The 17,449-nt window shown below is 41.1% G+C and overlaps 1 pseudogene across 1 annotated transcript; it reads left to right on the forward strand.

The window, feature by feature from the left end:
• Positions 1-15,485: 15,485 nt before the first annotated feature.
• LOC118021263 lies at positions 15,486-16,385 on the forward strand (annotated as a pseudogene). The gene has a single exon (XR_004682147.1). The product of XR_004682147.1 is annotated as a 60S ribosomal protein L6-like (transcript).
• Positions 16,386-17,449: the final 1,064 nt, after the last annotated feature.

Consider the following 17,449-nt stretch of genomic DNA (forward strand, 5'->3'; position numbering starts at 1 on the left):
ATATATATATATATATATATATATATACACATACATACATATATATTCTCAGAAATTTCACATCACATTTTCTCCTTGAACTCATATTTCCATTCCATTTTCTTCACAAAATTTTATCCTAATACGCCATATTTTGATGCTTGAAAATCCTTGATTGATCATTCTATCATAATTCTTTACAATACAAATATGCATGCACACTGAAATATTCTCTGCTTCTATAATGCTGTTATTTTTTTCTTCTGTAGTTACTGTCACAGTAATTAAATGACAACACTGATCAAACAACACAAATGACACATTTAAGTAAATGTTAAATATAGGTTAACATATTAGTGTAAGCATATTTTTAATAAGGTAATGGGGCCTTTTTTCAATTAGTCTTTGTATCTGTGGGTTAATATTACTTATGCTAGAATTAGACTTACATTTGACTTTCTTTTTTAATATAAGTGCTGAAGAACTTAGTCACATGCATGAGAAGAAGAGACTGAAAGTTTTATTACAGCAGTGACCTACAATTATTTGAAACCCTTCAGGGTTATATAATTGAAATCACATAGTAATGAATCATAAAAGTTATTCTTTAATGAATCACCAGCTGACCGCTCAATTAGTTCCTCCTTTAATTTTGTTGAAAGTAAAGAACTGAAAACCTCCTGAGTTTCAAAAGGATTATTATAATTACTCCCCCCTCTCCCCATCCACACCAATAATTTGTCTTCTTGTCTGACTCTTCAGAGGTTCTTCCACCCCACGGCAATGTGCCACTGTAACATCTCCAACGGGAGGGAGGCCCTTTCATAATGTGGGAGGTGCAGGAGAAGGGATTATGCAAGGGGCAGTGAGAAAAGAGAAAGCACCACACCTCAAGGATATCTTCAGGCAGATCAATTTTAAGGGGAGTGAAGGAAGCTGAAGATCCAGAAACAACTGGATTCCATTCAGTAAATCTATCTTTAGGCCCTTGTGCTTCGTAGAAATCTTGTGCACCCTCAATTGGTTTAGGCTAGCTAGCATTTCCTTTCTTGCATCATGCCCTATTCAGGGGGAGAAGGGAGAGGTAAGAAAGAAAAAAGAAATCCACGAGGATTTTTGGAGGGTTGTGTGAAAAGTCAGCACGATCCCTACGGATAAGGAAAATTCCTCAGGGACAGGGATTTGGGAGGTGGACGGAGGAGGAAGGAATGGTAGGTGTCCATAGGTGGAGTAGATCAGGGACTGTACCTACTCTCCATCCCCCAAAAGTGGGAGAACCTTGAGGTTAAGGCCTCTCCTTCCTGAATCAGCACCCTGGGACTGCATTTCATTTATTCAACAAACATTTTTTAGGCACTTTCTATGTCAGCCTCTATGCCAGGCCCCAGGGATACAAAGACCTTTATACTTTCGGTCTTCAAGGAAGCTGATCAGGATTCAGCTTCTTCACTGAGGTGCTCTAGCCCAGCCAGCCACCCTCCCTGCTTCCTACCAAATGCTCCCTACATCCTGAGATTTCTCCCCAAATCCCTGTTCCCTATTCTACCACTACCAAAAGCTATGTTTGCTTCATTTCCTCCATGCTTTCTCATGTAGAGCGGGGCCGTGACACAGTGAATGATGCAAATGGACTACAGTGAGCTACAGGGATGCCTGAGATAGTTAGCTCTTCAGGCCCTCAATAACTCAGGGTGGTGGGGGGTGTTGAGACCTAAGCATTAGGAGGCCACAATTCAGATATCTCTAGGCAACAAGAAGCTTCTTTCAGTGTGCTGTTATCATACTTTTATGTGTGCTCTGGTGTCAAATATGTTTTATGAAATTATGAACATAGGTCTGTCTCAGCAAAAGTCCAAATATGCTGCCCAGAAGCTACATCTGTCCTACAGTCCTCTTTGGTTTGGCAGATACAGTGCTGACAATTAAAAAATAACTTATTTTCAACATTAAAAATTTTCACATAAAAATCTAGATATCTGACTTCTCATGAAAAAATGCTATGAGCTATAATCTCCTTTTGCAGCACTCAGTTGGCAATGAGTCCTAGCTGCCCCCTTGAGATAGGGTTTGCCCTTCCACTTTATTTTTTTTTATTATTTATTTATTTGACAGAGAGAGAAGGGAGAGCACAAGCAGAGCAAGTGACAGGCAGAGGGAGAGCAAGGAGCCCAATGTGGGACTCGATCCCAGGACTCTGGGATCATGACCTGAGCCAAAGGCAGACGCTTAACTGACTGAGCCACCCAGGAGTCCCAGCCCTTTCACTTTACCTGCTTTTTCTCACCCACACTATTTGTATGCCCTCCCCAGTTCCATCATCACTTGAGCTTCTCTCTACCGTGCTAGAATACAGTTGGCCCTCATGCTAACTTCAGAATTACCATGTGTGCACACGAGCAAACAACGCCTGCTGTCTCAGTAACAATACCCTCAAAAGTAAATTTAGAAATGCAATTTAATTATTATCATAAAAATAATACTTATGCATTAGAGAAAAATTTTAAAAATGAAAGGAAAAATTATGAAATCAGAGATCTTGCTACCCTGAAATAGTGTTAATACCTGCCTCAGAATGCATTTTTCTAATTTTTTTCATATACAAGCCTGCAAAGATACATATGTAGTTCCAAGTGGGCTTGTATTTTTGTGTACTTCAAAGCTATTATTATTTTCCTTTGTGTTTAAAACCACAGGATTTGTTCCATGATGATGATTTCCTATTGATAGGAATCATCCACTTCTAACTTTACTGTTCAATATATTATATACATTGAACCTTACATATTTTATTCGATACAGAACTCATTACATGCATTAACTTTACGTAACATTTTTAACTTAGCTGAAATTGGTTTAAGCTTCTCAGAGAGCACATTAAATGTTTTAGAACTTAGTTAAAATCTACCACTCTGTTCTAAGAGAGCAGTATGCTATCACTTTTGTTTTCACTAGCTCAGATGTCTACAAATAGCCAATTTTAGATAATTGTCAACTGAGTACGGCCTGTAATTTTACCATGTTTTTGTGCATGTTGAGATGTAGCTGGTTAAAAGACTAGAGTAAGGACCAAACACCTCTTCTCCCTGACCTTCTGATGCCCGGGAACTAAATCAGCCCCTGGACTTTGAGAAGGAAAGAGAAGTCCAAATTGAGCTTAAGTTTCTGTCCCCTCTCATTCTGGCCTTCCTATTCGGGTTGTATAGAAATTAAGGTCATAGAATGACAGGCATATAAAAAAACAAGGAAGTATTTCCTGGATGCCCAAGTGTATGGAGATTTATCCTTGCTTTGCCTGTTGTTTCTCCCTATGAAAGCCTTCTGTTTGGAGCCTTGCATTTTTCACAGGATTGCATTGTGTACATTGTGAACATCCAAATAAAATTTCTAATCTTTTTATTTATTATTTGACAGAGAGAGACACAGCAAGAGGGGGGACACAAGCAGGGGGAGTGGGAGAGGGAGAAGCAGGCTCCCGCTGAGCAGGGAGCCCGATGCGGGGCTCGATCCCAGGACCCTGAGATCATGACCTGAGCCGAAGGCAGACGCTTAACTGACTGAGCCCCCACAGCTGCCCCAAATTTCTAATAATTTCACAGAAGCAGTTGAAGAGGTATAATCAGTAGTTATCTCTTCTGTTTTAACTCGAATACATGAAGTTTCAGAGATTTCAATGCCAGTGATAACTATAGCTTGAGAGAGGTGAAATCATGAATTCATGAAATGATGATGGAGGAGGAGAAGGCTTCCTTTTCTTTTCAAGTAAAATACAAGAGTATCAGTAAAGGTTTTTGTTTTAGTGGTTCTTTTTAGTCAAGGAGAAAATAATGTTTATTCTGAGTTATCTGTACTGTTTTGGCCCACTTTTCTATTGTATATCATAGCAGCTTAGGTAGTATTAAATATAATGTGAATCTGTGTCATAATAATCCCATTTTATAAAGTTGCTCCACGTTAAAAAAAAATGAAGTTGTTCCATGTTGCACTTTACTTCCCTGGATTACTTATACGTTGGTTATTTTAACATACATTTACAGAATCCCTGCTCTGTGTCAAGCACTATGCTAAGTGCTGAGGGAAAAGAGCGAACGAGACAGTCCTTCCCTTCCAGGAATCTCGGTGTAGGGAGACTGACAACTGCACTACAATGCAGTGATGTAGTGCAATTTATTTGTTTTCAAAATTTTATTTATTTGAGAGAGAGCGAGCAAGAGAGAGCGCACGCGCGCACAAGTAGGGGGGGTGGGGCAGAGAGAGGGAGAAGCAGACTCCCGGCTGAGCAGGGAGCCTCACGCAGGACTCGATCCCGGGACCTCAGGATCGTGACCTGAGTCAAAGGCAGACGCGTAACTGACTGAGCCACCCAGGCATCCCTGAAGTGCAATTTGGGGTAGAATGAATCATGCGACAGGGCATGCATGGGAACACACTGGTGTTAACAGCAACCCGAAAGAGTGATTAAAGATGAAAAAAGGAGATGGTGGCTGAATCTTAATGGATGAGTAAGAGTTTCCCAGATGAAGACAGGATGAAAGCCATTCCAAGCAAGAGGAGCAGTATGTGCAGAGAAGTGTGATGAGAAAGCAAGGTGAATTTAGGGAACTAAAATCTGGTTCAGTATGACCAAGAAATGAAGCTGGAGAGTGGAAGAGAGTGCTGGAAGGTGAGGCTGAACAGAGGGGCAGATCATAATGAATCTTTTATGTCACGCCGAAGGTTTGCATTTTATTTTCAAGGCAATGGAAATTCACTGACGGCTTGTTAAAAGAGGAGGGTCATGATCAGACTCATGTTTGAGAAGGTCAGCTTGTTGACAGGATGGAGAATCAATATCGGAAACAGGAAGAGCAGCTGGGAGCTGCTGTAGTTGTCAGGTAAGAAAGGATAGTGGCGTGAGCCTACGTAGTCACAGTGAAGACACAGAAAAGAGGATGCAACTGAAGATATTAAGGACAGAGGGTCTGTGAGAACTGAAAACTTCCCAGATGTATGAAATGAACGACTTCCTGATCATGGACATGAAAAACGCTTGTGAAAATGTTTGATCTCCTTTATTGGTGCAAAATTCAGATTAAAACACCTAATACTCATTCTTATTTTTGAGTCCTAAAGCTTTATGTGAAAATTTTTTCATCCTCTTGAATAAGAGAGATTCTGATGGTCTCATTTCAACCTTCAATACATCTTTTTCCGTATCATAAAACCACCAGTTGCTGAGAAGGTGAAAAAAAAATGGGGATGTGGTTCTTTAGAATAGCAGCAATTTCGTATCTCTGTCACCACAATCTACTACACCTGTTCATACACCCACCTCCTGTCATTATTAATAGCCTTTTGCTTTCTCCATTTTCCATTCAAACCTGATTTTTTTAAAAATAGGCTGACTACCAATTGGGTGAGTCACTTTTAAAGTCATTCTTATGATTAGTGGAGTTTCGGTTCTCAAATTTGTTTTAAATAATGAGTTATCCTAAATGTCCAAAAATGTGGTTGAGTAATACCGTCAGTGCATCTTAAATGTATCAGAAGGCGGCAAGGGAATTGTAATGCAATATGAATTTAAATTTAGGACTCAAGTCATGTACTATGATAGGTGTGATTTGAAGAAAAATGTAATTGCTAATGTCAACATGCATAAATTTGAATCAAAGGGGAAAGACACTGCTTAATAGACTTTATAGTTACAAGTTGTAAAACATAACATTGCATTAGTTAGAAACTTTGCAAGCTTACTGAATAAGCTCATTATCATATGAAATATATTAGTATGCTTTTTATTTGAACCACTTTTTCTCATATGCCCTTGAATATAATGATAAATTGCTGTTGTTATAAGAAAATACTTAGATTAGAATTCTATTACCAGTGGCACTTAATGGTAGAACTAAATAATTATGGGAAATGGAGTTTGGGAAATTCTGTCTCCACTAACAATGATATGAGACTCAGAATGTCCAAGACAGAAATTTGGGCCTTGGTTTACACAATATGTTCCTGTAACTTGAATTTACATAAGAAACCATAGAGATTATCTTGCTTAACCCCCTAATATTAAGGAACTGAGCACCAGAGGATTATTTGATACAACTAATGAGACAAAACTGGTCTGTAATGGCCCTAGAATCTAGACCAGAGCTCTCCTCAAGCATTCCTGCCTGTTTTGTCCATGACCTCATCACTGACTTAGTTGAATCAGAGAATTTCCAATTACAAAAGGAAATCTTTTTCATAAAGCTAATAACCGGCCTCTAAATTATACTGTATTTTATTTAAATTCTGATTTTCATATCTGTATTCAGAGTGCTTAAAGGAAAATAAATTCAAATAATTACAGGTGTTGAATTTGAACTAGACGAGTTTGGAGGTTGTGGGGAGACACAGCCTGAATTAATCAAAAGAATGAAGTTTTTTTAAATTTAGGAGAATTTCTTTCTTTGGAGTAAAAACAGCAATAAGTCAAAGCTGACCATGTCTTGCCCAAAGAGATCAGAAATTCTGTGTTAATGACTGCATATGGATGAGAGGTGATTAGCATATGATGAGCCTAAGCTGAGTTGTTCCACACAACCCTACATCAACGGGGTCCAAAGCCCAGCCAGCTTTTATTTAATTTGTGATTTTCAGAAGTTCTAATGATGATGTTACTACAATCATGAAAAATCTGCAGCAAAGAGAAAGTGGAGGCCTGGCCAGAAACTGCATCAGGGGCTTTCGATGGAGCCCAAAACAGGTATATTCTCTTCTCTCTACCTCCTTGTTTCTTCCTATCATCATGGACTACAGAAAGAAATGGGAGGGACAGTCATGCTAAGGACATGACATGTAATAAGAGTCCTGGGAATGTGCTGGGAATCCTGGGCTTCATATGCAATATTCAGTTGGAGTTACTTGATTTCTGGCCATTAAATTCTTTTTACAAATTTGTGTTGAGAGTGCTAACAACTGAGGAACAGTTGGCTGCTCACTGGTATTCATTTTCACATGGGTTGGGTGGGGCCCTGTGCCAAAGGAAGTTCAAAGCAATAAAACAATTACTCAAGTCCTTGTGGTTGAGCCATTGTGATCCAAGAATCAGGCTGCCCATTAGACACACTTACCTTCAGAATCCAAGTCACACTGATAAGTCCTCTCATAAAATGGCAGCTACTCCTAGTCAATAAGGGAAGGGAACTGACATTTGGACACCTGCAATGTTTTACATGTTTCCGCATTCTCACAACAGCCCTGTAAGAAATGGATTACCCCACTTTACAAATGAAGGAACAAATTCTGAGAAACGAAGAAGGTTGCTCAAGGCCACGCAGCCAGACCGGTCTGTTTAAAACTCAAAAATTCAAGTCCAGGGGCGCCTGGGTGGCTCAGTCGTTAAGCATCTGCCTTCGGCTCAGGTCATGATCCTGGAGTCCGGGGATCGAGTCCCGCATCGGGCTCCCTGCTCGGCGGGGAGTCTGCTTCTCCCTCTGACCCTATCCCCTCTCATGCTGTTTCTCTCTCTCTCTCTCAAATAAATAAATAAATAAAATCTTAAAAAAAAAAAAATTCAAGTCCACCCCATCACGCTCTGCTTTGCTCCCAACCGAGGAAGAGGGGCGTGGTCTCAGAATCTCCATTCAGAGTACAAATATATTGTAAAATCCCATGTCCTGTGGAAATGAAGGGAGTTGCCCTTTGCTATGACACCACATGATGCCTCTGTGCATTTTATCTGAAAAATCTGCTGCTCTCTTTCACTTCAAATAGCCAGAATGTATCTCCATGATTAACTAACTCAAGGGCGGGTGTTTAAGAAATGCAATTTGATGAGACTGTGGGAACATGGGCTTCACAGCCATCAAAACAGACCTAGTCCCAGTTTCAGTGCATTGAGACTGTCAGGTACCAAAACAGGTGATGACAGGGGGCCAAGGCAGATGTTACTACAAATTAACAGGGGAAGACTGCAGGCCAGGAAAGAGTCATAAGATGTCTCAGACACATGCTGAAGTATACTTTCAAGTCATCTAAGATCACTGACTGAAACAGGCCGTCAGAAGAGTAACACAGTTTTGACTGAAAGAGCCACAGAGACCAGCCAGCTGAGCTCCCAGCAGAATCTGGTTTTGTCATCAGTAGTTTCACTGCTATTTAGCTAAGCATTTGGGCTGGCTTTCACATGCACAGCAATGGTGTAAGACGGAACATTAGGTCATGGCCAGTATGCCAAAGCCAGCCAAGTGTGTTCCACGTTTAGAGAAGAGGAAGAATTTCTGGGCCTCTGCCCCCTTAAAAGGCGCTAGGACAAGCTAGGGTCAATCAGAATGGCAATGTCTTGGTTTTACTTACCCTACACACACACACACACACACACACACACACACACACACACGGAAACTATCTCTAGCACCATTTAGGCCTCATTTTTATATATGATCATTTTTATATTACTCAACTTGAGAAAGGATCAGTAGCAGAGTGTTTTCATCGTATTGACAAAGATGAATATTAAAGACCTGCCTAATTCTTTCAGTTCATACACATTAGTGTAGACTTCACCAGCGCAAATTATCTCGCAAATAGGCCGATCACAAAATGCAATGGTGCACTGAAGGGGCTAAAGAATATATGTGTTAAGGGCGCCTGGGTGGCTCAGTTGGTTAAGCGACTGCCTTCGGCTCAGGTCATGATCCTGGAGTCGGGATCGAGTCCCGCATCGGGCTCCCTGCTCGGCGGGGAGTCTGCTTCTCCCTCTGACCCTCCCCCCCTCATGTGCTCTCTCTCTCTCTCTCAAATAAATAAATAAAATCTTAAAAAAAAAACAAAAAAAGAATATATGTGTTAAAACAGAAATATGTAAAAACAGAAGTTTTTACTGAAAACCAGAGGACCTGCAAACAGCATTTTAAAATGGGAAAAAATGTTCACCATCACAGATAATCACAGATGTGCAAAATAAAATTGCAACGGGTTCCCTTTTTTTATCTTTGGCATTAAGAAATTACAATATTCAGGGGTGCCTGGGTGGCTCAGTCATTAAGCATCTGCCTTCAGCTCAGGTCATGATCCCAGGGTCCCGGGATCAAGCCCCACATCGGGCTCCCTGCTTGGTGGGAAGCCTGCTTCTCCCTCTCTCACTCCCCCTGCTGTGTTCCCTCTCTCGCTGTCTCTGTCAAATAAATAAGTAAAATCTTTAAAAAAAAAAGAAAGAAATTACAATATTCAATGCAATAAAGGGTACTGTGAGATGGGCTTTCTCATACTCACCTGATAAAAATATAAACTGCTATGAGCTCTCTGGAAAGTAATTTGCCAGCATATTCAAAAGCCCTAAAATGTTCCTGTGCTGCCGAAAGTACAGTAGTATCAGAAATTCTGGGGGTGGGGCCAAGCAATCTGTTTTAACAAGCTACCCAAGTGATTCTGACGAACATTTCCATTTGAAAACCACTGCCCAATGGACTCTCATCCACTCCTGTGGTTAATGACCATCTATAGGCAGATGAGACCTACATCCACATCTGTGTCCCAGATGTCTTTTTTGAATTCCAGGCCCACAGAACCAACTACCCACTTGACATTTCTTATTGATATCTCATAGATACTTCAAAATAAGTAAGTTTAACATTAGTTTTAGATATTTCTCCCCAAAATATTCTCTACCGCCAGTGATTCCAATCTCCATAAATAGCACTATTACTTCTACTCAAGCCAGAAACCTAAGTTCATCCTTGACTCCCCTACGTTCTTCCACCTCATCCCCACATCCAATCAAGCGCTATTTCCTAAAGATATATTGCTATGGACTGAATTGTGTTCCCTAAATTCATATGTTGAAGCCCTAAACCCCGTGTGACTAATTGGAGATAGGGGCTTTAGGAGGTAAAGTTAAGTGAGATCATTTATAAGAAGAGGAAGAAAGAATGAGATCTCTGTCATGTGAGGACACAATGCAAGCCATCTGCAAGCTAGGACTAGAGCTCTCCACCAGAAACCAACCCTATTAGACTTTGATCTGGGACGATTAGACTCCACGACTATGAGAAAATAAATTTCTCTTGTTTAGGGCCCCCAGTCTTTATTATATGTTTTATTATGGCAGCTTGAGCAGACTAAGACAGATATCTGTAAACCATCCATTTCCTTTTATCTCCATTGCTACCATCCTTGTATAGATTATTTTCATCTCTTGCCTAGATAGACTACTGCAATATCCTTCTAGCAGTTTTCTCTTGAAATCAGTTCCACCTACTTCCAACCATTCTCTATACCCAGCTAGACAGATACCATCAAGACACGTTTCTATTTAAAATCCCTCAGTGGTGAGGCGCCTGAGTGGCCCAGTTGACTGGGCGTCCAGCTCTTGATTTTGGCTCAGGTTGTGATCTTGGGTTGTGGGATCTAGCCCTGCATCCATCGGGATCCATGCTCAGTGGGGAGCCCGCTCTTCTTCCTCACCCTCTGCTCCTCCTCTCTCTTTCCCTCATAAATAAATAAATCTTAAAAAAAAAAAATCCCTCAGGGGCACCTAGGTGGCTCAGTTGGTTAAGTGTCTGCCTTCGGCTCAGGTCATGATCCAGGGTCATGGGATCAAGCCCCATGTTGAGCTCCCCGATCAGTAGGGAGTCTGCTTCTCCCTCTCCCTCTGCTTCTCCCTTTCCTTCTGCTCCTCCCCCTGCTTGTGCTTGCTCACTCTCTCTCTCAAATAAAATAAAATCTTAAAAAAAAAAAAAATCCCTGGGGCACCTGGGTGGCTCAGTCGTTAAGCGTCTGTCTTCGGCTCAGGTCATGATCCCAGGGTGCTGGGATTGAGCCCCTCATCGGGCTCCCTGCTCAGCGGGAGGCCTGCTTCTCCCTCTCCCACTTCCCCTGCTTGTGTTCCCTCTCTCGCTGTCTCTCTCTGTCAAATAAATAAATAAATTCTTAAAAAAAAAAAAACCCTCAGTGACTTTCTGCTATATTTCAAATAACGCCCAATACTTAACATGGATATGTTAGGATGCTATAAGAAATATTACCTGATGGACTCCAACCCCACCCCAATGTACTGATCCCTGTCCCTCCCCCTCTAGACACTTGGTGCCCTCAGTATTTGCATTGCTTTGCAAGCAACCTCCTGGTCAGCCTACCTTTTAGTGTCACTTTCTGGTCACACTGGAAAATATTGGGCTGCTCCCCGCAGCCCACAGGGGATCACCTCCATCTGTGAGGCTGTGCTTGGGTCCTTTTCTCAGGGACCCTATGCAGCCGCTTTACTCTTTTCTCACTCAGTATGCATACTGCCCCAATTTCTCTAATGCCCAGCCTTTTTTTTTTTTTTTTTGGTTTAGATTTAGCCAAATATTTAAAGTTTCTGTTACTGGTTTTCTTTGCGGCACTTCCTCCACCTCTTGGGGGAATACCTCTTGGCTTACAGCCCAAGTGGTGGAGGGTTGACAGTTAATAATAATACTGGCATTAAAAACACATCAATTAATAACTTTACAAATTACCCCCGGGCATTGGCTAGAAAGTCTTGCACGATTCGGTTTCTATCAATAGCTCACTAGTCTCTCCAGCTTTGTTGGGGAAAAGCCATGTTGACTTTTAGTTTCTCAAATAGCCCAGGCCCTCTCCCACCTTTGGGCCTTTGCACATAGTGGCCCATCAACCTGGAACACATTTTTTGTCCTTCCCTTTGCCTATTCACCTTTTATGTTTCAACTTAAACACCATTTCCTTAGGAAGAACATCCTATACAAGGTTAGGTCTCCTGTCATACATTCCCAACATACTTAGGATTTTTTTCAACTTGTAGTTTATACACTTGTAAATTACTTACAACTTTTTTTTAGTGTCTACCTTCCCTGCTAGGCCATAAATTCTATGTGTCTGTTTTCTCTAATACAACCTCAACATCTAGAATGTACTAAGTGTTCAATGAATATTTATGACTGACCCCTGATAAAGTTAAATAATTACAGGGTAGATTTCAGAATTAGGGTTCTGGTACCATATCGATTTACTTTCAGTATGCCAAGATTGCAAAATATATTTATTTGTTTTTTTTAAGTATTCATCTGCAACTACTCTTCTGAATGAATCAGGATTTTATCATTACAGATTTGGAAAGAAATCTGCTTGCTCACATATAACCATTGTCCATATACCCTAGCTTTAAACTTTTATCTCCATCAAAACACTCTCATTGTTCTCATGGAACCTAGGCAACAGGTTTAGCATGAGTAAATGGTATATATTTGAATTCCAATCAAGTACAGTTACATTTCTGAAATACTTTTTCTTTTTTTTTTTTTTAAATTTTTTTATTCTTATGTTAATCCCCTTACATTACAACATTAGTTTTAGATGAAGTGTTCCATGATTCATTGTTTGTGCACAACACCCAGTGCTCCATGCAGAATGTGCCCTCCTAAATACCCACCACCAGGCTAACCCATCCTCCCACCCCCCTCCCCTCTAGAACCCTGTTTGTTTTTCAGAGTCCATCGTCTCTCATGGTTCGTCTACCACTCCGATTTCCCCTGCTTCATTCTTCCCCTCCCGCTACCTTCTTCTTCTTCTTCTTCTTTTTTTTTTTTTCTTAACATATATTGCATTATTTGTTTCTGAAATACTTTTTCTGCATAAGATTTCACTCGAAGCAAGCTTGAAAACCACTCCTAAACAATGGCTTTAAGTCCTAGAGAAGAAACAGAACTTTCACAATGGGTTGGAAGAAAAATCTAGAGTTCTCCTTTACACAAAGACCCATAAAACATTTGCATTTACAGTAATACCTGTAGTTTTGAGTTTTGTTCTCTTCACTTACACTTATCCTACATAATTTTTCCTTCCCCAATTTACATACCTAATGTATATTTGTCAGCAGGCTGGAGGAAAGGGAAGGAAGGACTGAGGGAAAGAAAAGGAGCGCTCTGAGGGAAAGAGCTGGATCTTAGGCATCTCCTAGGCAACTTATAACACTGAGTATCCTACCATGAATCTTCTCACTTTTCCTTTTTTGTGTGTGAAGATTTTATTTATTTGGCGAGAGAGACGCAGCGAGAGAGGGAACACAAGCAGGGGGAGTGGGAGAGGGAGAAGCAGGCTTCCCGCGGAGCAGGGAGCCCGATGAGGGGCTCGATCCCAGCACCCTGGGATCACGACCTGAGAGGAAGGCAGATGCTTAACGACTGAGCCACCCAGGCGCCCCTCACTTTTCCTCTTATACAATTTCGTAAAAAATACAAAATATATTGATTCCACGTCATATTGGGAAAGACACAAATAGATGTATGTCATCTTCAGGACAATCATGGTTGTACCACACTAAAGAAATAATTTAGCTACAGCAGTAATTCTCTGAAGTCCACACAGCAGAGAATCCATCCCACTAATCAATCCCCAGACCTGAGTCATCAATCCATTACAAGCTGCCAACAATATATCATCTTCATTTGGATGTCAAACCCAACATGTCTCAAATGGAACTCATTATTTCCTCCACAAACTGGTTTCCCTTCTTAATTTCCCTCTTTGAACCAGCGAGCGCTACAATCGGAATCCTAGTCATCCGAGTTTACAACCTAGGGGCTCCCTATATTGTCTCTCTTTTCTCATCCTTCACAGTACGGGAAAAGGGAAGTAGTTAGGACCTACTCTCTGTCCTAACCACTCAAGTGGTTTACGCACTGTCTTCACAGAGTTGTCAAGGTGTAGTACAAGGCCCGAGTGGGTCACAATGCCCTGTTGCATTTGTTAAAAATGTAGACTTCCAGCTATACCTCAGACCTACTACGTCAGGGTCAGGGTTGAGTTGGGGAATCTGCATTTTAAATGAGCTCCTCAGGGGACTTCTTAGGCCAAATAAACAGAATCGATGCTCTAAAGGAAATGACCCAATTACAGGAAGTCACACTGCGGAGGAGAAGCAAGGTGAGTAAGACACTCTGTCCAAAGGATACAGAAAGAGGTAATGGAGTCCCAAGCAGGTGAGTGGAACCCAGAGGCAGACAAACAGAGGAGACAGTATGTAAGAGTTCAATATTTCTGAAGCCACCATTTAGATCTGTTTATGATTAGCCTTCACCAGGGTAAGGCAGGAGAGACTGCAGTTCACCAAAAACAGGACCAATCAGAACATGTCAGACCAGTTCTAAAAATTAAAGCACACAGAGGAGAAATAGGAACAATTCAAGTAGCAATGTACCATTCCAGAGTTATCACTGGCCCATAGGATAACAGCTGGTTGGCAATAAAGAGATGTAGGAACAATAGGAGGCTGGCAGGAGGCTGGGAGGAATGATGGGCTTCATCTGTGTTAGCCAGGATTTGATTGACAATAAAAGAAGCCATTCTAGCTAACTTAAACTCAAAGGGATTTAATATAAAGAACTAAGTGTTTACAAAATGGTTAGAAAGTGTGGAGAAACAGGCTTCAGGATGAGCTTCCAGGAATAATCACCAGACATGCCAACCTGTGCAATGGTCAGAGAACTGGGGAATGACCAGAAAGCTGAGCAATAAGGAAATGGCAGCCTCAACTCCTGGCTCCAGGCACACTGCCTCAGGGCAGATCCATGCTATCAAAATGGATGTCCCTGGCACCCACAGAAATAGGTACCAGACCCTGGGTACATCGTCAGAGAAAAACCAGAGCCTCCATATCCTTGCTTGCTAGTGGAAACAGCAGAAAGTGCCACCTCTGTCTCATTTCTGTCTTCCAAATATAACATGCATATGTCTGCTTTGGCAAAAGCTGGGCCACATATGGAATCTGAGGAAGTCTGGGAAATGGAAGCTTTAGCTCTCTGTCCCCTAGCACGTTACAAGGGGGGAGAGGTGGAGTAGTATGGGCCATATATCTCTCTCGGCATCATACTTAGCTATAAGCTTCTCTACTAAACTGGAAGCTATCAGAGACCAGGGACCTGATATTAACTGTTTCAGAAGTCTCAGCACTTAGCAGAGTGTCTGATGAATAGGAGGAAAAGGAAGGAAGAGAGGAAGGAAGGAAGGAAGGAAGGAAGGAAGGAAGGAAGGAAGGAAGGAAGGAAGAGAGGAAGGAAGGGAGGGAAAGTGGGTAGCAAGGAGCTCAAGACCAAGTCCAGGCAGAGTCTACAGGTAGGACACATCGGAAAATTCTGTTTGGGCAATATTTAAAATTTAAGATGAAATGAAGCAAGAACTGATACTAATAATTCTTATTTCTTAGTAGCTTTTGATTTCAGTCTGCTTCTCTTCATTTCCATGACTATGAACTTGATACAGTTCAAATTCCTTACATCTGAAAAAAATCAATTGTCTCCTAACTGGTGCCCTGCCCAATTTCTCTGAATTCCTCCCCATTCTACACTGCTCTCTGACTGGGTTTCCTAAAATAGTGGTCTTCAAACTTTTTACTTGCAAACGCTTCCAAAATAATTTTGTAAAGCTTTGTATCTTCTTGCACATTAAGCTGACATCTAAAACTTTTCATCTCAAGTTAAAAATACTTGCAAAGGATATAACTTCCAGTGCGTTGTAAATATTATCATTAAAAAATATATACAGCTCTTTCCCATCTTGCAAGATGGCAGGCAAAAAAGCTGAGAAGCCGGATACTAAGGAGAAGAAACCTGAAGCTAAGAAGGCTGATGCCGGTGGGAAGGCTAAGAAGGGTAACCCCAAGGCTAAAACGCCAAAGAAGGGGAAGCCCCACTGCAGTCGAAACCCTGTCCTTGTCAGAGGAATTAGCAGATATTCCCGATCAGCTATGTATTCCAGAAAGGCCATGTACAAGAGGAAGTATTCGGCAGCTAAATCCAGGGTTGAAAAGAAAAAGAAGGAGAAAGTTCTTGCTACCGTCACAAAACCAGTTGGTGGTGACAAGAACGGTGGTACCCGAGTGGTTAAACTTCGCAAAAAGCCTAGGTATTATCCTACTGAAGATGTGCCTCGAAAGCTGTTGAGCCACGGCAAAAAACCTTTCAGTCAGCACGTGAGAAAGCTGCGAGCTAGTATCATTCCCGGGACCATTCTGATCATCCTCACTGGGCGCCACAGAGGCAAGAGGGTAGTTTTCCTGAAGCAACTGAGCAGTGGCTTGCTACTTGTGACCGGACCTCTGTCCCTCAGTTGAGTTACTCTGTGTAGAACACACCAGAAATTCGTCATTGCTACTTCTACCAAAATTGATATCCGCAGTGTGAAAATCCCTAAACATCTCACTGATGCTTACTTCAAGAAGAAGCTGCGTAAGCCCAGACACCAGGAGGGTGAGATCTTTGACACCGAGAAAGAGAAATAACGAGATTACAGAGCAGTGCAAGGTTGATCAGAAAGCCGTGGACTCGCAAATTCTGCCAAAAATCAAAGCTGTTCCTCAGCTTCAGGGCTACCTCTGCTCTGTGTTTTCTCTCACAAATGGAGTTTACCTTCAAATTGGTGTTCCAAATTTCTTACAAAGAACGTAATTAAATAACTGATCCATTTAAAAATATATATATATACACACATATATAACAGCACTTACAAGATATACCTAACAGTATCTAAATACCACATCATCTATTTAAATACGTGAACAAGTTGTTCTTTAATAATCAGAGATTTTGCATCTTTCCTTTCTCTCCTTGAAATCATATTTCTATTCTGCTTCTACCAAAAACTTTCATCCTAATATGACATATTTTTTAAATTTATTTTTTATTTTTTAAAAGATTTTATTTATTTGACAGAGAGACAGCGAGAGAGGGAACACAAGCAGGGGGAGTGGGAGAGGGAGAAGCAGGCTTCCCGCTGAGCAGGGAGCCCGAAGCGGGGCTGAATCCCAGGACCCTGGGATCATGACCTGAGCTGAAGGCAGACGCTTAACGACTGAGCCACCCAGGCACCCCCCACCTTGTTTTTAAAGATTTCTAACATGAATATTTTTATTCTTCAAAGACTTTGGTCAATTACCTTATCAAAACAAAAGGCATAAATTGTTGAAATTATATTTTTTAATTTGAGGTGACCATGAAGCTATATTTAAAAATTATTACGGATCGGGGCACCTGGGTGGCTCAGATGGTTAAGCCTCTGCCTTCAGCTAAGGTCATGATCCCGGGGTCCTGGGATCGAGCCCCGCATCGGGCTCCCTGCTCCACGGGAAGCCTGCTTCTCCCCCTCCTTCCTGCTCGAGCTCTCTCTCACTATCTCTGTCTCAAATAAATAAATAAAATATTAAAAAAAAATTATTACAGATCAAGTTATTTCAACTACTATTAGCGTAGTGTTGATGAAAACAACATGGGTTATAAGTTTTGCTAAGTAATTAGACAGAAAAATCAAATTTTTTATTTTAGATATATCTTAATGAGCTGGATGGAGACTGGCTACTTTTGCTAAAATTAGGTCAAGTATCTAATTTTTGCGAAAATTAGGTCAGGTATCAACTTAGCCATAATTACTTACTACTTGTAGCTAAAGTGAGACAGGTTTCAACATCAGTTTTCTCCTCCCACCTTTTTGTGTTTTGAAAATGTTGAGAAAAAAA

This window comes from Mirounga leonina, unplaced genomic scaffold (genome assembly GCF_011800145.1).
Source record: "Mirounga leonina isolate KUSES-001 unplaced genomic scaffold, KU_Mleo_1.0 Mir_174, whole genome shotgun sequence".
Lineage (NCBI taxonomy): Eukaryota > Metazoa > Chordata > Mammalia > Carnivora > Phocidae > Mirounga > Mirounga leonina.